The sequence below is a fragment of the Alligator mississippiensis genome, chromosome 6 (assembly GCF_030867095.1).
Source record: "Alligator mississippiensis isolate rAllMis1 chromosome 6, rAllMis1, whole genome shotgun sequence".
Classification (NCBI taxonomy): domain Eukaryota; kingdom Metazoa; phylum Chordata; order Crocodylia; family Alligatoridae; genus Alligator; species Alligator mississippiensis.
The window spans coordinates 22309854-22332275 of record NC_081829.1 but is presented as its reverse complement, the minus strand read 5'-3'; the positions used below and the strand labels follow the sequence as shown (position 1 = coordinate 22332275).

General features: G+C 45.1%; 1 protein-coding gene across 1 annotated transcript in view; it reads right to left on the bottom strand.

Annotated features, from left to right (window-relative positions):
• Positions 1-7682, bottom strand: part of C6H10orf71 (chromosome 6 C10orf71 homolog) — a 33886-nt gene extending 26204 nt beyond the window's left edge. The window contains exon 1 of the mRNA XM_006278111.4: positions 7424-7682. The gene's annotated coding sequence lies outside the window, so the exon portion shown is untranslated. The remainder of the gene's footprint in view (positions 1-7423) is intronic.
• Between the last annotated feature and the right edge of the window lie 14740 nt (positions 7683-22422).

The window sequence follows — 22422 nt, the reverse complement described above, 5'->3', positions numbered from 1 at the left end:
GGCAGCTGCCACCACCACCCACCACCCCTCTCCCCTTGCTCTGCGTCCGGCTATGCACCACACCCTCTCCCCACCAGCTCCACGTCTGGCCGCTGGGGGTACGCTTATTAAAAAAAAGGTTGAAAACCCCTGTGCTATTATTCTGCACTGGGAGATCCTAGAGAGAAGAAGGCAAAGAAAGAAACAAACAGGGCTGGGGTAACAAAAGGAGTAGGAGCCTCTAACCAGAGACAGACAAGGGCCTGTAAGGGAAATCCAGACAGAGAGACAGACCGTCCTGATCACAGCAAACAAGAGTGGGATAGAATTCTGGGAAGCGTGCTGCGTACCACCTTTGAGCCAGGGGTATTCCCTTCTAAATTACATAAGAATATCAGCAACAAGCATCGACTTTGGTAGATTTATTCATCCAGTAGGGATTTATTGGGCTAACATCCACCTAAACAGTGTACCTAACCCAGTGTCCAGCCTCTCCTCCTCCAAATCCATCCTTAGACCAATGAAGTCTTTATCTTCCATTCCTCCCTATCAGGAAGGTCAAGCACACCCCCACCCCCCACCCCAAGGAAACAATGAGGAATATATAACCAGCACTTGGCTTTGCTGGAAATTCCTCCTGCTCTTCTCCTTTATGTCTACTTTACACCTTTTTAATAGCTGAAGCAGAGACTTTCTTGCATTTATTTTCCTTGAGTGAAAAGTAGGGTTTCTGAATGCTTCAAGATTTCAAGAGTCAAAAGGACTTCAGGAGGACTCAGAACATTCTATGGGACTCGGCATACTGCAGAATTATGCATATTATTGATATTTCCAAGAAAATATTTTGTACATGCAAATAATATGAGACATGCAGAACATTCTGAATGTCCCCTAGATTCTAGATTATAGCTGGGTTCATTAAACCAACTTCTTTCCCATCCAGAGGAGACATGAAGATTTGTAGGTTACACTTCAGATTTATCTAAACAATGTAACTCATTTTGTTGATACCACTTTCTCTTGCTCTCATAACTTAGTGTGAATGGGAGGCTTCATAAAGAGTGAGCATTTAGAAAAGATACTGTATTATGCCTGCACAAAATAAATGTTGTAGTATCACACAGTTGGGAATGACACATCAGGAGAGGTCTCATTAGCACATTCTGAAACAGGTGCTAGGATCATCTCTGAAACTGCCTGACTCGCATCTCATACAATACCAGGTGAATCAGGGAAAAACTTAGCCATAAGCAGATAAAAACCAAGAACAAGCTTCTTTGAGTCTAGTCACTCTTTAGGCCTTCGTGGAATAAAGACTGAAAGATTTACATAATTATTCATCAGATCAATACCCAGTTGACTGCCCTACTAAGGAATGATTAAAACTGAGGGCTTAATACTGAGATAATATCCAACCACAGAAAAAAAGCAAACAGATTTAGACTGTGTTAACATTGGTTTGGATCTGGCTCTCACTTCCAGTCAGTCTGTGTTTAACTCTAGTAACACCACCACAGACATAATCAAGTCCTAAGAGCTGACAAGGCAGACAGCTCAGAGCAGCAGGGAGGGAGACAGAGCCAGAGGATTCAATTTCCAAAGTTTTTTTTGTCACAAGCTTCAGAGATGCAGCAATTTTTTTACCTACTCCCTGCTACAGCTTTCCAAGTTTGCTTAATAGTGTTTGTTCAGTAGACAGTGCTTGGTTTTGTCAACAAAGTCATGGGTAGAAGAAGGAAAGGTATAAGTTAAAAGTTTATATCCATGCTAGTGTGGGAACTACATTCAACTGAGTCATTGTTACTTAGTTAAACCTTCTCTGTGATTATACCCTGCTCTGAAAAACTTGGCCCAGAATCTATTCCACATGTTAGGCATCTAAGTGGGCTTGGGAACGTAAGTGCAACATATTCCACCCTACACACCATCATATAGATCTTAGAAGTCTCAATCTACTTTCCTCCAGGGTGGACACACCTAATTCTTTCAATCTCCCATCTCTAGTTTGCTTTCCAACTCCTTTATCATCTTCATCACTTACTTGCTCCTTCCTTACTCCTTACCAGGGAGTAGCAGAAGTGAGAAAATGAATTTTCTCCCTTTTCCCCCAATTTCATCTGCCTGCCTGAAAAAACCTGAAGCTTTTCTAATGCTATGGGACACAATAGCATAATATGCTATTTGTAGAAACTCAGTCAACACATGGAGGCAGTCATGGACTCCAGAGTCCAGTGCTGAACCAAAGCTCCTTCACGCATCAGGACATATTGGGAACATATGTTACTGATCCTGAAAATCAACAGACCTTACTGCTTGCCTTTCTCCACAGACATACACAAACCCAGACCCTGTAGATAAATTAATTGCTTCCGAATCCCAGTCCTTTCATGGAAACACCACCCAATGAAAGCCCTGAAGTCAGTCCACCAGTGGCTCAAGGAAACAACTAGAATCAAATCTACATGAGTAACAGTTCCAGGGTCAAGGCTAAAGTCCCAGCTTGTTCCCGCAGAAGTCACTTGCAAATTTACTGAAATTTTGCAGAAGTGGAAAATGAATTCCTAGATATTCTTTTAGCACAATATAGAGTGCCCTGATACTCCAGCACACGTGAGTTCATCATACTGGGTGCAGACAGAAGTTGTTTGTTATATGATCAGCCCCTTAAATGTGCTTTAGTCATGCCCTGACAGAAGTGCATGGCTGCAGAGAACTTTAAAAGTGCCTGATCGTGGGAAAAATTAACCCTCATTTAATGAGGGTTCAGATGAAAGCATTCCAAAGTGGAGCGCCTTCATTATCTTCTGTTTTAACTTTGTCTTTCATTAACTTCTGTTTGTCTAGCCACCCCTGGGGCTGTCTTCAGGATGGCAGGGGTAGGAAGGGAGGGGAGGGAGATCCATTTGGGGCTGGAGGGTGGGGCAGGTGGATTGGCGCCAATCCACCTGCCCCACCCTCCAGTGCAGGCTGGGCTCCCTCCTCTCCCTCCCCCCCTCCCATCCTGAAGACAGCACCAGAGCTGGGGGTAAGGGGCAGGGCTAGGGGAGAGCCAGGCAGCCTCTCTCTACTGGATTGGCTCCAAAGTGGAGCTCAATGGCTACTACCCACCCCACCCCTCCCCCTGATTTAACAGTGAATGTCTGCTGTGGGGTCAGAGTGGCAGGTCACTACAGCTCATGGCAAAAGCACCCCATGAGTTACAGCAGGGAGCTACATGCCTTCAGTGCCCACTGTGCTGCTTTTCTTCCTTTTGCTTTGCTCTGGAGTGCTATGCCTTGTACAGCAAAAATACACCCGGATGGGACACAGCTGAAGCATCGCTAGACCAGTTCAGAAGGCATCAAAATGGGCTAACTTGTATGTGCTCTAAAATAAAGCTGACAGACAAGCAGAACTGACTGTAAGGTATGACAGCCTATGTGTGATCCAACTAAAGCTGACAGACAGAGGCAGACCTGAGAGTCAGGAACTACAGTAATAGAGATCTGGCAAATACTGCTGCTTGCTGACTCTGAACATTTACACACAGCCAGTGTTAATCTTGTAAAGCTTCTATAAGGACTTCTTCAACAAATTAAAGTGGTTCTTTTCCCTCTGTCATTCGAGTGGAGAATGACATACAGAATCTCACAGCAACCTTCTCATTCAAATCTGTAGCAGCATATCTCAGAACAGCTCCCAATCTGAGAGCATTCACAAGGTGAGGGACAGAGGATGGTGTGGGGAGTGTTCTGGGGCTGTTGCCAGGTGAGAGATTTAGTGGAAGTGGGCCCCATTCCTGGACCCTCTTCTGTTTCTGCCTAGATTAGTTTGCTTTACTTACTGGGTCATTTAATCACTACCAGTTAGCATCTGTCTCCTGAGCTTGCAAATAGTGATATACACAGAGATAACAGAAAGAGTGGGAAGGATCATTAAAGCAATATATCCTATGCTCATCGAAAAATGACCACTTAAGTAGACAGCAAGGGAAGAGCAAGAGAAAGGAATCCATAACAAAATCTCTGCGAAGAGGACACCCTTCGGAGGACCAAACCAAACATTCCATCCCCTAACAGCTACAAAACTATCAAACCACAGTTTACAAATACCAACCCCATGGCTTTAAACTCATGTTAAGTTCAGTGAACAGAACTGAAGTAAATGGAGTCACCCTGCAGCAGAAAGGTCAAATTTGTCCACCACCTTACAACTCACTCTCACTGAAACACACGCACGCGCGCACACACACACACGCGCCCTTGGAATGAATAAATAGCACATACCCTCAACCTGAAGTGACACACTAACTCAAACAACTCACAAACACTGGAAACACAAGAACTCTTGCAAACCTATGGAAGATGATACCGAAGAAAGACAAAGCTTTATGTGATCTCACTGTAGATCAAATGTGGCACTACTGTGCCTTTCTTGGGACAATGGTCAGAATCTACTTCAGACAAGACCAGAATATGTGAATTGTAGTCCCCTTAAACACATAGACATGCGCTCACCTACCTGACAAAAAGCAAAAAACCCTCCCCATTTACTCACATAGGGCATGTCCCTATGAGCAGGAACATGCGTTTCCCTGGGGACAAGTAGCAGCAGCATACCTTGTGCCACTGCTACCTGTCTCCAGGGAAGACCATGCCATGCATGCTCTAGTGCACAGCACATTGTCCTAGGTGGGGTAGGGGAGGCTGGGGCCAGCAACTGTGCTGTCTGCTGCAGCTTATCTGGGGTTCTGGGGGCCTCTGGGAGCCATAACCATGGCAATCCTGCAGCAGGGAGTCTGGGCAGCATCTCCCAGGGTAAAAAAACCCAACAAAGTAGCAAAGTAGCAGCACAGGGAATGCCTGCACATGTGGCATGCCTAACCTAGTATGTGGTGCCACGGGTAGGTCTACGGTGCTGCATACCGCATGTCCACACTCACCTGGATGCATCCATAGTCTCTGGGCCCAAAGCCTGACTGCTGGCACCAAACCACATAGTTTACAAATACCAGCCCCATGGCTTAAAACACTCATGTTAAGTTCAGTTAACACAACTGAAATAAATGGAGTCACCCAGTGGCAAAAAGGCCAAATTTGTTCACCACCATATAACTCACTGTCATGCAAACACACACACACACACACACACACACACACACACACACACACACACACACGTCCTCTTGGAATAAATAACACATACCCTCAACCTGAAGAGACGTACTAACTCAAACAACTCACAAATACCAGAAACACAAGGACTCAGAAACCTATGAAACCTGACATTGAAGAGAGACAAAGCTTTATGTGATCTTACTGTAGAGTACATGCTACATCCCACCACAATATCCTAAACAAATGAAAACTAGCAGCAAGATCAAGCTTAATAAGCAGCTCTTGCTGGTCCAATAAACTTGGTTAGTGTCAACAAACACAAGAACACACTTTGGGCAAACAGAATTTTCTCCAGCCCTGACACACAGTTGTTCCTGATCATGGATAGAGCTGCATTTCCATGACCCTGACCATGTCTAGATGTGCAGGGATGTGCACTTGCAGTGGCAGGCATGGTAGCAGCACAAATTTGTGCCGGCACTTTGTGCCTCAGTGCATGCACCTGCATGTACATTTTGTTGCGGGACAAATTGTTCCGCGCTGGGTAAAGTGCCCTTGCTCAACTTCTCCCAGCTCCCGGAGCAGTAAGGAAACAAATGGAGAAGTAGAGATGCTCTGGCTGGCAGCCAGACCATCTCTCTGAAGGACCAGGCCTCTGTTTGTTCTGGCGTATGCTATTTTCATATGCACTAAGCCACCTTTTTTCCTGGTGCTTGTTTTTTGCTACCAGGAAATCCTGGTAGCAAATTTTCCCTTCATGCTGCAAATTTGCAGCACAGGACACATTTTAATATTCCACATGTGCAGTTCATGTTGCCACAAAGAAGTTTGTGGTGTCACAGATCACATGTGCCTGCACATCTGGACACAGCCCCTGTGTTCAGCTTTAGTAGTAACACCAGCACAGACAGAATCAAATCCTAAGAAGAGACAAGGCAAATGGCTTAGAAAAACAGAGGGGGATAAATGGTTGAGGGATTCAATTTCCAAAGCTTCTGGCTTACACTGCAGGAATACAGCTATTTCTTAACTAATCCCATGGCCTTGAAACTCAGCACATAGTGCTTGTTATACATCTTGGCCATGTTGGGGGTTGAAGCAAAACTATGTATTTCGAAAAAACTTTGAAACCACGGTAGCGGGACATGGCTGGATAGACAGAATAGGCAGAATAAAAAAAATGATAATCTATTTTAATTACCAGCATTTGCCATGGGTTAAATCTGCAGTTCCTTATTCAGGGTTTTTGGTCTTTATGGGCATAAATAACCCAGTAAGGACTGCAAAAATAAATATATGTATCATGGTTTCATCCTGTCTCAACTGATTAATTCTTTTTTAAGGACTTTTTCACCTGGTTTTAGTTTTCTCCTTTCTGCCTCTCTATTGCTCTTCTTGGCAACAGTAGGAAGCCAGCTTTGTGTCCCTCTGACTAGTACCATTGCAAAATTAAATATCCTAATGGCAAAGTTAATTTCTATCAGCATCATGGACTCAGTATTAGAATCCTGTCTCTTATTTAGATCTCTTGCCTATTTATAGATTGCATAAATAAGCATAAGTTCAGGTTCTCAGAATCCATGTAAATTATTTATGCATTTTTAGTTTTGCAGGTAGACTAATAAAACACAGTACCTTGCGTTGGTAGAGATTCCTGCAACAACTGGACTCAAAAACCTCATACCTCTTAAGAATTTTTCTAGTGAATAAAACTGGATACAAGTCATAATCACAGTCCTTTATACTGGCCCCTTACCACTGCCTAGGTATTTTAACTATTTTGCTTTTTCATGTACTTAATGGACACTTATTGTAGGCCATAAAATATTTAAATTGTTTTCTTTCCATTTGTCCAAAAAAAATTCCCTCCCAAACCTTTATGCATAACACTAAAGTTTTTTAAAACTATCTTCTCTGTAGGCAATAATCAGCTTGAAAATAAAATCAATTTATATTTGCTTAAAGTTGCTTACAGCACAATATACAGCCAAACAGCACAATTAAAGGAACATTCATAACAATTTAGGAGCCTTTTTAAAAGATCAAGCTCATTTACTATATAATATACTATTTTTTCCATAAAGAGTAACAACAAAGAAGAAAAATCTTTCCACATGTAGACTCTAGGGAGCAATCCTGCATTGCCTCTGAGTAGGGGAAGATGGACATGACTAACTAAGGGGTCTTTTTAACTCTGATCACTACAGGAAAAATTATAGAGGGTGCTTAATTTTTCTCATCTGACCAGTTTCATGAGTGGCCATCACATGCTTACATACTCACACAAACACTGCATCATCATTAATATTTCCCAAATTTTAAAAAGCCCATGTAATTGTTTTCCTTACCTTCTATATTTCAGCTTCCACCTCAGAGACAGCGCAGACTTGTATTTGCTTCAGTTAAGTCAAAACTTCACTATATCTTACAGCAGTCTGCTTAGTATTAATATTTCCCATTATGATACGCTCCAGGCTCCCCTATTTAACATGACTCTCTTCATAGGAATTATAATTTGTAATAAAAAAGTAGAGGAGGCAACTCTTGAGCCTTCACAGACCCACCCAGACAGGTGAAATGAAGTAAGCAAGAAATCCGAAGTTAGTAAAATGTACTTAAATAGATCTCAGGCATGGGGAATCAAATGAGAGTTCATGGTGGGGAAGAGGCAAACATACGTATTGGAATAACCATGCGGTGTCAAGTAACAGGCAGTTGAAATAAACACACTCAACAGCTATTTTTACATTCAGATTTGCCACTGGTAGTGCTCCAGAGATAACTAACTAGCAGAAAATAGCGTTATGTGATTGGCCAGCTGCTGCCTGTGATTCAAACCTTAAAGCACTGCATTTTGTATCTACAGGTAGTGGGCAAACATGTTGTGTAAAGCTACCCTCAAAAAGCAACTACTTTCCCAGTGATGTTATTTCATAAATAGCTCATTGCATCATCAAGCTCAGACAAATATATCCTGAATTCTTAGGGTAAGGAGCCCATTCTACTGTCCTTTCAAAGCAAATAACAAGAGCCATCATAGGAGAGACGCTTCAGCATCAGGTTTCATTTAAGAATTGCAACAGGATATTAAATAGTAAGGAAAATATGCTGTGAAGTCAGCAAGCTAAGTTTTGGTATGGCAAACACAAAAAACAGATTTAGTCCTCAGCAGTAGTCAGTGTGAGTGAGCAGAGCATTACTAAGATCACTGGGAACTGTGGGTACTCAGGACCACTCAGGACTTAGTTAATAGACTATAGCAGAAATATACAGCAGGTTCCTTTTATTAAAGGTCTCATCCTGCTCTCATTAAGTTCAATGGCAAAGCTCCTATCCATGTGGGTGGGACTGGGATTGGATTTTGTGCTTGTTTGCATTTTAAAAAGCTATTGTTAACTACTGATGAAAATCATATGACAGTGCACTGTGAATAATGTTAACAACATGGCACCCTCTCTCTCAAAGCACTTAGCAGGCTGTAATGAATTTATTCTCCCAGTGTGTCTGAGAGAGAGGCCAGAATCTTTACTCACATTAACCTATGGAGAAACTGAGGTACAGAATGGCTAAGGCCCACATTTTCAAGAAGAGTCTTTAAATTGTTGGCACGCTGCTGTAGATGCCCTAAAATCCCACATGGTCTAGAGCAAGTCTGTGCTTCTCCCACTAGAGTATATCTAGTCAAGTGCCAGAACGTTCTCAACACCCATGGGAATTCATGTCTGTTGCAGAGTAAGGGAAGAAACTCTTGTAGATTTGGGGTAGAAATGAAAAGCAGAAAGGTGTCCTTTAGGTGCCCACAGATATTGACAAAGAAAGGGATGACAGTTCTGGAATGTATTTGTGAAATATATCAGCTACAGAGAAGACCCACTAGGCACATCTATATATACTAGTCATGTGGTTTAGGCTTCCTGTGAGCCTTCCCCAGGAACATGTCAACACATGTACCCTGTTGGGAGTAGATTTTCACCATGCTCTGCCTACCTGCAGCACCCAGGGGGAGCTCCAGGCACCCCTGGATGATAGTCCAGGGGCTGGCCAGGGGCATGAGGGCCAGTCCTGATGCGCATGGGGCCAGGCAAAGTATACCATGGCAGCTGTCTCCTGACCCTATGCACGTCGGGATGGGGCCTGATGTGCACGGGGCTGGGAGGCAGCTGCCACTGCAGCCAGCAGAGCTCTCCTGGCCCCATGCCCATAGGGATGAACAGCTGCTAGCATGCCCCCTGCCGGGCAGGGCTATCCTGCCCAGCAGGAGGTTTGCTGGGAGCTGTCCCAGATGTGGGGTAGCCACCAGTGTGCCCCTGCTGAGCAGGGCTTCCCAGCCCCTGCTCGCTCTCTGGAGCTCCCAGCTCCTCACTGGGAGCCAGGACAGGGGGCAGAGAGTTCCCCAGTCCCAATGATGATTGGCTCCTGCCTCTGGGGGAGAGCCGGGGGCCAAGCAGTGCCAGGACTGGGAACAAAGAGCTCCCTGTCCCCTGTGGCTCCCTGTGGCCTAGGCTGACCAGGAGCAAATTTGCTCCTGGTCAGTGCCTACAAGTGCGGTACTGTGGAGTAACTACTGCACAGTAAATCTAGTACCTGTATTTACAGGTACTAGCTAATTACCCAGTAGGCTAATTTACTGTGCAGTAAATACCCCATATGCGTAGACGGTGATGCTTTACAGTGCAGTAGATTAGTCTACTGCACAGTAACGTGTCTCATGTAGATGCTCCCATTGGTGCATCTACACGTGCACTTTACTGTGGAGCAGTCTAATTAGCTCTCCAATAAAGCATTACCATCTACACATGAGCCAGTATTAAGGTGCAGTAAACTAATTAACTCTGCAAATTAACTAATTAACTAATTAGTTACTGTCAGGAACAGTACTATTTTATGACAGGGTCATTTACATCTCTGAAACACATGTGCAGACAGTGACCGGGGGGACCAGACTCATCTGCAGCTTAGCCGCATGGCTCCACAGGGTCAGCACCCTTGTATCCCAGCCAGCCCCTCCGACACCACAACCCAAGCCCCCTGCCAGCCCAGTTCTGCTCCACCCTGGCTCAAATTGCTGCTGTCTCAGGCACACACGTAGGTGCCACACCCAGGAGCAGTTTACATAGGCTCAAACAGCTCCAGAGTTTATTGCTTCACCTTAATTTCACCATTGTCTATGAAGATGGCTGGGTACAGTCTGGTCTTTGGAACCTGCTGATAGCTGCTGGGCACTGTCTTGTGACTGAGGGAATATACCAGTGTTTCCCAAACTTTTGATACCTGGATCACACATTTTTCTAGACTAAAATTGGCAACACACGTCAATCTTACACCCAAAAAGTGCGCATGTGTGTGTGTGTGTGTGTGTTTGTACGAGTACTTGCCAAAATATATAGCATATTCCATTCCCCTGCCCGAGGAAATCATATCAGTACTGAGATATACTGTTAAAAAATGATACCAAACATCTTTGTTTAAGCAAAGGATTAGTTTCTGTACCACTGGTTCTCAAGCTTTTTAGCCTCAAGACACTCCAATGTCACTTTTCTGAATTTTGTGGCAACTCGGCTGAAAATCTCTGAAATACATCTAAATTCAGAAAAGACATGCAAGGGGCCTTGAGGCTAAAAAGCTGAGAATCACTGATCCAGCTGGTAACACTACAGGTCAGTGGGGACAGGTCCTCACCCTGCTGTGCTCTTCTCTTCCACTGTCTGTCCCCTCCTGACCTGGGTCTGTATCTCAGGAGGCTAAAGCTGCTCCTGCAGGGTCACCCATGGCTATGACTACTCCTGTGGCACCTCCTGTGGGCCCAGCAGTGTGGAAGGAATGGAGGAAATGAGCTAGGCTGCAAAGACCAGCTCCATTTCTGTGTCCATCTGCCCATCTACTTGCAGCTGGGAGCATGGGGGGTTGGCACAGGGACTGCATGGGGGCAGGAAAGGACAGGGGAAGGCAGTAGCAGTTGCAGCAGTCCCCAGAGGAGCAGCCACAGATGCTGTAGGAGTAGCTGGGGCGGGCCCAAAATACTAGATGGGGAGGAGATCAATTACCTCCTCACACAGGTAGATCTCGCAGGACACTTCCATAGCTCATATGGAATATCCTGTGGGAATCAGTAGTATAGACAGATGTAACAACTATATTCATATCAAAGGATACAATTTTAAATCATTACTGTATAACCACTACATCTAGATGCTCCAGAAAGATACAAGTACAGCAAACTAATTTTAAACCTGTTTCATTCAGGGCTAAAGTATGCAGATATAACTGTTACAGCATAACAATTTATACAGCTATCATTCCAGCCTATACCTTGAATCACAGCACAAATGTCCCCTGTTGAAGAAAATTGACTATAGCTATGAGTACTTGAAAAAGCCAGTTGATTGCTTTATGGAGAGTGGAGGATATGTTGTCATTTGAGTGCAGTGCATTATTGGCAACATCAGCATCAATTGGAAAAAAATCCAGACCAACTCTGTTATATGGAAAAGGGCACTGTCAGCTGAGTTTAGCTAAAAATAATAATATTATATATCTGTTTCAGACTAAGGATCCTAAAGAGCTTCAAACCTAGAAGAAGATATTGCACCTGTTCAAATCAATGGATGCTTATATTTACATATTGTAATATAAAATTAGATACAGGGATCACATGGCCTAGTGCTAAAATGCCCCCACTTCTGGGGTTCCACAACTTAATAGAGCATATATAGCTCAGTGGAGCACAAAAGACTCAACCCTATTCCCACTACAGTCAGTATCAAAGACTTGCTGATTTCAATGAATGAGAGAGGAATTACAGATCCACTGATGGGCGAAGAGAATTAAACTAGTCAGCTTCTTAGAGCAGGTTCCAAAGTTGCATGAAAAGCTTTTAAAGTTTATAAAAAATATGTACGTATAATATAATACATACATACTTATACATGTGTTATGGCATGCTAATGCCCTCGCATGCTGATGCCCTCGCTGCCCTTGCCCATCCCCACTCCCACCCCGTTCACAGATCTGGGGGCTGCAGGTCCTCCCCTACCCCTCCAGGAGTATGCACTGTGCCAGGGAGTTGGCCCCACCCCCCATGCCCATGCCCGAGCCCGCAGTGGGCAGCAGCAGGTGGGGAGCCAGGCTGTGCTCCATTGCAGCAACCGCCACCTCCTCCCAGGGAAAAAGGGCTGCAGGCTTGGGTCCCTGGTCTCACGGCTCTGGCATCTGGGGGACCCCTCCAGCAGGGCTGGGGGGCCAGGGGCTGTGGGTGGGGGGCAAGGGGCACCAGCAGGGCTAGGGGGAGTTGTGAAGAGGGGGAGTGAGAGGCACGAGCAGGGCCAGGGGGCTGTGGGGGAGGAGTGAGTATTTGTGTTCTTTAAAAAACGGGTCTCCTTTTAATGAAATCAGCTGGTTAATAGAATCAAATCACCGTTTCCCAAAGTGATTCCAGTAAGAGGAATCCACTGTATTAGTATCTTTGTTGGTATATATATTGCTCCTTATGGTCTTGTCTACACCCCCCCCCTTTTTCTCTCTATGTAAATAAATGGTATATAGTTAAGTATTGAGTGTTGTCTGATCAAAGCTTTCAAGGCTCCAGGTGTCTTTCTTTAGGCAGTCTCCCCACACTCTAGGAAGGGGGGCTTCAAGGCAGAGATCCCAAGGATCCATAATTGGCTGCAGCTGCCGAGTAGCTCTGCTGCCTGGGTTATACAGTACCAAGAAAGCAGAAGATGAGACAGATTCTAACCCATTGCTTCCCAAACTTTTCCTCAGCTTACACCATTTATGACCCCCTTTCCTCAGCCTGGACCTCATTCCCAACTCCCAGGTCCCCCCCCCCCACTTCTCCTTTAAAGGAGAAATCTGTAATGTTCTCCTTTAAAGAACAGAATTCATTTTTTTCTTCAGCAAACAGAAAATCTGGATCCCTGTTTATCAAGACCCCATCTGCTGATGTTGCGACCCCATTTGGGCTCATGATGCACATTGTGGGAACTGCTGTTCTAGCCCCTGCTCCAGTTCCTTTGTATCTCTTTCATAGCCTCTGGCAATTCAGGCTGGCAGAAAAGTCCAAGTAAGGCTGACAACATTTAGAGCAGCACTAATTTATTCCAGGGTCCCACTTCCAATCCTGTGGTATAGGAGGTACAGAATCAGGTTACCACTCCCTACCCCAAAGAAGTTACAGGGTAATGGCCTTTTCTTTCAGATACTCACATATATGGCTAATTTGTCCAACATGTAGTCCAAACTTCTCATGAGCACAGCTGCTGCCCCAGGCAAGCTTATGTGGGGATCAGGCCTTTGTTTCATCAATAAATAAGACCCAATGGGTTAGGGCAAGAGAGATGCACAAAAGGATCCCATTGCACCAGGACTGAAGATCTGGAAGCTGTGGAGTCACAAGAGAAATGAGATGAAAGGAGTCACTGCTGAGCACTGGCTTAACAAGGGAATGGAATTTCAAATCCCGGAGCATTGGCTGTAGTTTGATTTGGGGATGTCTTTAGCAATACAGAAAAAGAGAAAAAAATAGCTGGCACTCTCCTTCCACTGTTAGCACCATAACTCTATAGGGGCACCTGACAAAATAGCCAAGCAATGTGGAGTGACAGATAGACAGAGCCGCACCAGGGGAGTTGTCAGTAGGACACACCCTCCAAAAACTATGAGCCTGGGGCTGCAACCCACACATACCTTAGGTGCCCAAGTGCTGCCTAATTACCATTGTAGGTGCCTGAGTCCAAAATTTAGATCATCAGACTTCCTGCCCACTCAGTGGCTGCCTAACCCTGCCTAAAGTCCCTGCTTCAATGTTTTGTTATGTTTTGACAAAGGTATGATTTAGGCACACAAGTTTCCTTGGGTGAATTTGATATCTTTTATTAGGCCAACCCAAACAGTTGGAGAATAGTTATTAAGCAAGCTTTTGGGTTCAAAAACCCTTCGTCAGGCTAAGGACGCTGCAGCAGTTGCTGCATGCTCTTCCTGGATGGAATGAAAAGTAAAGAAGCCAGGGGCTGGGCTGGGGAGTCAGTTGCCAGGCAGATTATAATGTATCAAAAATCCAATGTCTGTGTTTAGTCCCTGATCTCTAGTATCCAGCAGGTTGATGAAATGGAGCTCATAGGCTCGTCTCTGGGAAGTGCTGTGTAAATTTCCCTTGAGGATCAGGACTGAGAGATTGGAGAGAGAGTGTCCCTCCTGTGAGAAATGTGCCCCCACCGGTAATTGGGTATTTCTGTCTTTGATGGATTTCCGGTGTGCATTCATTCTGGTGCACAGTTGTTGTTTGGTCTCTCCTACATATCTTCCATCAGGGCATTTGGTGCATTGGATGAGGTATACTACATTCCTGGAGGTGCAGCTGTAAGATCCTGGGATGCTGATGGCTCTGTTGTGGGGTGTAGTAATAGTGGGGGTGGTGGAGATGTGTTGGCAGGTTTTGCATTTCTTGTCCTGGCACGGTCTGGATCCTTTTGGTGTGTTCTGGGGCTGAGGAAGTTTGCTTCTTGTGATGAGGTTGGCAAGGTTCGGTGCTTGTCTGAAGGCTAGGATGGGTGGCTCTGGGAAGATTTTTTTAAGAATAGGGTCTTTTTCTAATATGGGTTGCAATTTTTTGAGGATTTTCCGTATAGGTTCAAGGGATGGGTGATACGTCATAACCAGCGGTGTGCGATTTGTGGGTGTTTTTCTTCTGTACTACAGCAGTTCTTCACGTGGTATCCAGGTGGCTCTTTCAAACGTGCGATCTACCTCTCTGGAGGAGTGTCCTTGCTGGGTGAAAGCCTTTTTAAGATTGGTGAGGTGGCAATCCCGGGTGTTCTCTTCAGTACAGATGCGGTGGTATCTGAGGGCTTGGCTGTATATCACAGCTTTTTTGGTGTGTTTCGGGTGATTGCTGGTTTTGTGCAGATATGTGTGTTGGTCTGTGGGTTTCTTGTATAATGTGGTCTGTATTTTACCCTTCTGGATACTGATCATTGTGTCTAAAAAGGGGATGTTGGTGTTGGAGTATTCTAAAGAAAGTCGGATGGAGGGATGGTGACTGTTGAATTTCTGGTGGAACTCAATTAGAGATTCCTGGTTCTCACTCCAAATGATAAAGATGTCATCGATATATCGTAAGTACAGCAAGGGTTTGATGGTGCAGTTCTTGAGGAAGTCTTCTTCCAGGTGGCTCATAAAAAGGTTGGCATACTGTGGGGCCATTTTAGTGCCCATAGCTGTTCCCATCGTCTGGAGGAAGTGTTGATTATTAAAAGTGAAATTGTTGTGTGTGAGGGTGAAGAGTATAAGCTCAGTGATATCTTTGGGTCTGTATTCTGGGTTGTAATCTTGTTCCTGTAGATATGTAAGGCAGGCATGGATGCCATCCTGGTGTGGGATGTTGGTGTATAGGCTGGTAACGTCCATGGTGGCTAGGAGTGTGTTGCAAGGAAGGTGGTCTATGTTTTTAAGTTTCCGTAGCAAGTCTGTGGTGTCTTGGACAAAACTTGCTCTGTGGGTGACAAGTGGTTTTAGGATGGATTCAACAAAACCTGATATTTCTTCAGTTAGGGTCCCATGGTTGGATATGATAGGTCTGCCAGGGTTCCCTTGTTTGTGGATTTTAGGGAGCATGTAAAAAGTCCCTGGGTTAGGTAGTGGGGGGATCAAGGTCTGTAGTTTTTTTTGTAGTCTTGATGGAAATGATTTGATGGTATTGTTGAGTTTTTTGGTGAAAAGGGGAGTAGGATCTTCTTGTAGTTCTTTGTAGTAGGTGGTGTCAGAGAGCTGTCTGTTGGCTTCCTTTATGTAATCCTCACGGTTTAGGATGACTATGGCTCCTCCTTTATCTGCTGGTTTTATTACTATTTGGTGGTTAGATCTTAGAGATTCTATGGCCTTTTTCTCTGGTAGAGAGAGGTTGTTGTGGTGGCACGTATTGCTGATTATTTCATTGTTCATTCTTTCCCTGAAGTAGTCAATGTAGCGGTCAAGGTTAGGGTTTCGTCCACTGCGAGGTGTCCAATCTGATGTTTTTTTGGGTTTTTTGGCATTGATCTTTTCTTGAATGTTGTCAGAGGATGAGTTCTCGTTGGGAGTGGGTTCAATGTGGTCGTAGAAATATTCTTTGAGGCACAGGCGTCGCAAGAATTCTTCTAGTTCTCCACATTGAAGTATTTTATTAGGGTATTTTTCTGGACAGAAATTTAGGCCTTTAGAAAGGACAGATTTTTCAGTTTTGGTAAGCGTGTGTGTGGAGAGATTGATAATATTTGTGGGTTGGTTGCTGCTTGCAGTTTCATCAAGTCTGAGGTTGGAAGGTCGTAAGGTGTTGGTGTTGTTCCTCTGATGGTTGTTTTGTGGCTGGGGAGCTTGTTCTTGGAGTAATTTGTCCCATTTCTTCTTTTTATGTAGGATGAATGCTGTAGAAAGTTTTTCGTAGTCTCTTTGTATCTGCTGTATATTGTCAGGGAACATGCATGGATTTCTATCTTTTAAGTTGTTGTAGTGTATGACGATTTCCTTCCTGAGTTGGTCTCTTTTCGAGTAGAGTAGGTGAAGTAGATGATTTCTAATTTTCTCTGAAGTTCTTCTGCATAGCTGTGCAGCATATTTGGAGTTGTGTGTAGTAGTCAGGGGATTGATTTAGGCACATAACTCAAGGAGAGAGGTCATGCTGTGAATGCCAAATAGAGGAAGGAACTTAGACGCAATTTGGAGCCAGATACCTCAACTACCATCCTCTCAGCATTTCCTACTGGGTAGCTTAATCAGTTCCCCGCTTAGCACGATGGCAGTTGTGGGTCTCATTTTTATGCCCTGACAAAGGAACTGAGGTTTGGTGACCTCAAACATTCCTAGACCTAAGTTAGGCACCTAGTTACAGAGGTGAAATTCAAAAACCAAGAGTAGGCACCTAAGTTCCCTGTACCTTCAATGGGGAGAGCTATCACCGACTAGGCTCCACAGCAGCCAGCATGCTGAATCAGAGAATCCCAAAGCCAGCCAACAAGAAATGCTGAAGATAGTTGCATCTCAACTGAAACTTCTGGCATCCTGCAGCACCTAAATTGTCTCCTTGTGTACAGGCAACTGGGTCAGTCATGTTGAGGTACTATCCACTTTTTTAATAACAGCCCAGTAACTACTGCACTAATGAAATAAGTGGGAGATGAGTTTTAGGCCCTCCTCAATCTGAGAGGGTCAAACTAGGGTGACTATATTATTCTTCAGGAAATCTGGGATACTGCCTGCCCCCCTGCCACCCAAGTCAGTGGCACTGCTGCAGGCAAAGGCAGCGGCAGGCAGGCAGGGACATGGGGCACAGTCCGGCAGGAAGGCATAGCATCATGGTGCGCCAGTCAGGCAGGTAGGCACCACTGCTGCAGTGTGGGAACAAGGTAGGTGGATGGAAGCAAGGTAGGTGGATGGAAGCAAGGCAGGTGGACTGGAGCAAGCACCACCCTACCCACATGAGCCCAGTGTGGCTCCTCCTGAGCAAAGGCTGGAGGCCAGGGCTGGGGTGGCTAGGCACCACTCCACTCTGCCCACCTTCTCCCTACACTGCTGCAGTGATGCCTGCCCTCCCATCTGCCTGGATCACCACGCTACTTCACCTCCCTGCTAGACTGCACCCCAAACCCCCGTGATTCCAAGACTTTTCACCAACTGGCCAGGACTGGCCTATGAAATCTGGGACTGTCCCAGCCAAACTGGGATGTACAGTCACCCTAGGTCAAACCCACATCTTCCACCTCCCAGGTCAAACCCAATCTACCTATCTATGGTTTAAGCTGGGCTGAAGTCACCCTCTACCCCTGCTGGGGAAGTGGGGTCACCGTGCAGAAAGAAATGTGAAAATTATGAAGACAGACCATTATCAGCAAGAGGGAGCCTGACGCTGGGACCCAGTAATCTGGGTATTCCTTTGAGGGTGAGGGAGGGGGCTGGATTCTGGGCTCTGCTCCTAACATTTCTAATGCATTTTATCTGACCCTTTAAGGAAAAATCTATAATAATGAGTGCCTGGGTGTGTAGAGGGCTATGTAGGATTTTTCTTTTGCATTTAGATGGTATTTGGGCACCAAAATCCTTTGTAAATCTAGCCCCTAACTCTCTCCATTAATTGTACCCTGGCTTCTAACTCTGGACTGTTGCAATGCTGTGTTGCAAATCCTAAAATCTTTTATGGATTTGCCTTAAACCAACCAAATAAAACTATTCACCTCCAGACTGAAATCCACTCCTGCACAGACAAAAGTGACTGAGGAACACAGCGTAGATGGATGGAGACAGAATACACCATGTAGGCAATGAAATAATAACAGCAGAAACTTAAGGATGGATAGATGAGCAGGGCATGAGGCCCAGGCACTGTCTAAGGGGGGAGGGTGCCAAAATGGAGCAAGGGTGTCTCCTTCTTCTGTCCCCTGTTCTGCCTCCTCCTGAAATAGCAGTAAGCACCAGCACCACTGCAGAAGCATGTGTCAATGAAAGAAGGACACTCTTGCAAATGTAGTTCTGTAGAATAACAGTTTTACTCCTGCTGAGGGGAGATGTCCCCCCATTTTTGGGGGGTTACTAAAATCAGTAGTTTTTTCATTTGCTTGACATGAGTGTCTGTGGCAAAAAATAAATGAGGTGACATCTCCTTTCAGCAGCAGTGAACGTCAGCTGCTGTTCCTACGCACTGCAGGAACCTCCAGAGACAGAAGGTGCACAGGTAGGAAGAGGAAGGACTGCCTTGGATACAGTCCTGACCAGTTACACTTCTGAACAATATAGCTATAATTAAGATGACCATACATCCTGGTTTGGCTGGGATAGTCCTGGATTACATAGGGTGTCTCTGCATCCTGGCCAGTTGGCTAAAACTGAGGCAAAAGTCCTGGATTGGTGGCACCATCCTGCCTTCACATGCCTGGCCTGACTCCTCCCGAGCAGCAGCTGGTGGCAGGGGGGGGGGGGGGGGGTGTTGAGCGGCACTCCTCTTGCCTGGGGTGGGAATCAGCTGTGGCAGGGGGAACCAGGCCAGGGAAGGGGGCTGGGCTCAGGCACCTGTGCAGGGCAAGCCAGGATGGTTTTATAGTTTCATAGTTGGTAGGGTCAGAAGGCACCTGAGCAGATCATCGAGTTTGACCCCCTGCCATGGGCAGGAAAGAGTAGTGGGGTCAAACGACCCCAGCAAGGTGTTCATCTAGCCTCCTCTTAAAGACCCCAGGGTAGGAGCCAGCACCACTTCTCTTGGAAGTTGGTTCCAGATCCTAGCTGCCCTGACAGTGAAGTAGCGCCTCCTGATGTCTAGTCTGAATCTACCCTTGGCCAGCTTGTGACCATTATTTCTTGTCACTCCTGGTAGTGCTCGGGGGAACAGGGACTCTCCCAATGCCTGCTGGTCCCCTCTGACTAGTTTGTAACAGGCCACTAGATCCCCCCTCAGCCTTTTCTTGTGGAGGCTGAACAGGTTCAGGTCCCGTAGCCTCTCCTTGTAGGGTCTGCCCTGCTGCCCCTTGATCATGCGAGTGGCCCTCCTCTGGACCCTCTCAATGCTATCCACATCCCTCCTGAAGTGCGGCGCCCAGAACTGGACGCAGTACTTCAACTGTGGCCTGACCAGTGTCGCATAGAGGGGGAAGATCATCTCCTTGGACCTGCTTGAGATGCATCTGTGGATGCACAACAAGGTGCAGTTGGCCTTCCTGACCGCATCCCCACATTGTCGGTCCATGTTCATTTTGGCATCAATAATGACTCCAAGATCCTTTTCTGCCTCTGCACTGACAAGAAGGGAGTTCCCCAGCCTGTAGGTGTGCTGCTGGTTCCTCCCCCCTAGGTGCAGTACCTTGCATTTGTCAGTGTTGAACCCCATCCTGTTCTCATCCGTCCACCCCTGTAACCTGTCTAGGTCCGATTGCAGCCTATTCCTCCCTTCTAGTGGTCACCTGCCACTAGCAGCCTCATGCCCTGCCCAGGCTGAGTGTGGCAGCCCTGGGTGGCAACAGGGGAGGGAGGGAGGCTCCATGTGGCCACGCAGCACATGCTGGCACAGCCCGGGGAGCACTGGAAGTGGGCTGCTCCCAGCCGGGTCCAGCATTTACACACGAGGAAGGCTGGCTGCAGGCCTCCACACTGCCCTGCCCCACCTCGTTCCACCATCAGGGCTACTGGGAGCCACAGGGTTGGGGGGGGGCACCCCCTATCCCAGATTTTCTTACCCCATCCCAGATCTCCTTCAAAATAATATGGTCATCCTTTGTATAATCCCTTTTTCCCAACTACTATTCAGCCTAGTGAAGCCACTGCCCCTCCTCTCCCTCTTTCCATGTCCACCCCTCACTCCCCCATGCTACGTCAGCATATTTAGAGCTCATATGGAGCCTACACCCTCGCCAGCAGCTGCTGCCTTACCATACTGAAATGCTTTTCTCCTGTGTGTGCTGCCTTCTAAAACAAGAACAATTTTCTAGGGGTGTGCAGAACACTGAAATTCCATTTGATGAAGGACTTTGAGAGTTTAACATTTGTCTTTCTTCCATTTAGGAATGAAACCTCAACACTTTCAAATTCATTTCCTGAAAGAAAGTTCTTTAAATATTTAATTAGGGAGCAGTCAAACTATTTCCTTTAGACAAAATCAAACTATTTCCTTCTGAGTTTGTCATTTCATTCTGTATTACCATATGTCACTGAATCCAAACATAAAGTGTCATTTGTAATGGGGAATTCAAAATTGCTGTACTGTTTCATTTTGAATTTGGGTTTTTTTGTGAAATCTGAAATTAAATTTCATTTCCTGAAATTGTGTTCTTCAGTAGAAAATGGTTCAAAGTTTTTTTTCTAATCAGTTCTATAAATTTGACATTAAATTAAAATAAATGAGAATAACAAAATATTGCTATATGGCTTGATTCTTCTCCTCATGCTCTTTCAGCATTGCCCATACCAAGCTGGCTTGAGTGTACAAGTCAGACAGCTCTTCTGTGTTCCAGCTTTGCAAACTCACCCTGACACGCTAGGTAGGCTTTCTTTCCTTACTGCAAACTAGAAAATAGATGGTAGAACTTACAGATTCTGAAGACAATTTAACACGAGAAAGATTTTGTGACTAACCACATACCTTGTTACATCTTCAAGCATCTAATTACCTCTGAAAATCTGTCTCCACGCCTCCTTCCTGCCCCACATCTGCCATGAAATCAGTGAGAGTTTATAGCACTCACTACTTTGAAGGAGGTGCTCAGCACCTTAGAGAATCAGGAAATAAGCTTGCATTTCAGTTCAAGACCAAAGAAGTGTGTATACAGAATCATGCAATAAATCAAGCAGATAAAGAAACAGAGAATTATAGTGAACACAGTGAATTAGCCAGGGGGGTTATTACTCTTTAACAGTGTTAAATAGAAGATAGAGACATTTACACATGTTAATACAAGTGTGTGAGAGAATGAATAAACATAATTCTAATCCTTTTACATGAAGAAAAGAGGCAGGAGGAATGCCAAGTTACAACTCTAATAGCAGTATGGATATTCCCTATTTACATATTACAAAGCAGAAGAAGACATCGTAGGCTGGGTATCAGTTATGGGAAACTTAAGGCACTATTTTTAGGGAATCATATGAGTTGATTTGGAAACCAAACATGCTAGAAGTTGAGCTGAGTTAGCTGTGTCACATGGCTCCTCTCAGCATTCTTTGGACAGTATCACTCCACAGCAGACAAGGTAAACCAGCCAATATGCTTTTCGTTCCAATCTCCCATCACCACCACACTCAACATTTCATGCAGTGCAATGTATTTTACGCAACATGCTGCATTGAAGATTCCATGCCATCTTTCCTGAGCCCATTAACCCTGTCATATTTCAGATTCTGGTGTGATATAAAGATGGTTCTCAAGCCATGTTCCCGGATCCAATGCCCCCCAAGATTATGGGAAGATTCAAAAGTTTAGGATTATAAGAAATTGTTGTCTAGCATTGCTGTACAGCTGCTGTGCTCCACACTAGAAGAGTGACTAACCTGTTCCCAGTCTCCTAGAAGAGTGAAATATAAAATGTAAACAAAAAGCAATAATAGTGAGATGTGATGCAGAGAAGACATTTGATTTTTTTTCTATTCCAGTAATCCCAGGTATTAGAGTATTTTATGTGAGTCTCAATAACAGGGCAGTAAATCACCTAAATTTGGCATCCATTCAATAAAGAAGCTTTCCTGAAGGAGATGGAAAAAAGTGCTTCACTTTTTTTTTCTTAATCATGTTATTCTACAGGACTGATTGTAATTCCTGCAAAATTAATGAACGTGCAGATGTGAGGAGCAGAAAGGTGCCACTTCATACAAGCCAGGAAATAGGGATAGATGTTTGTAC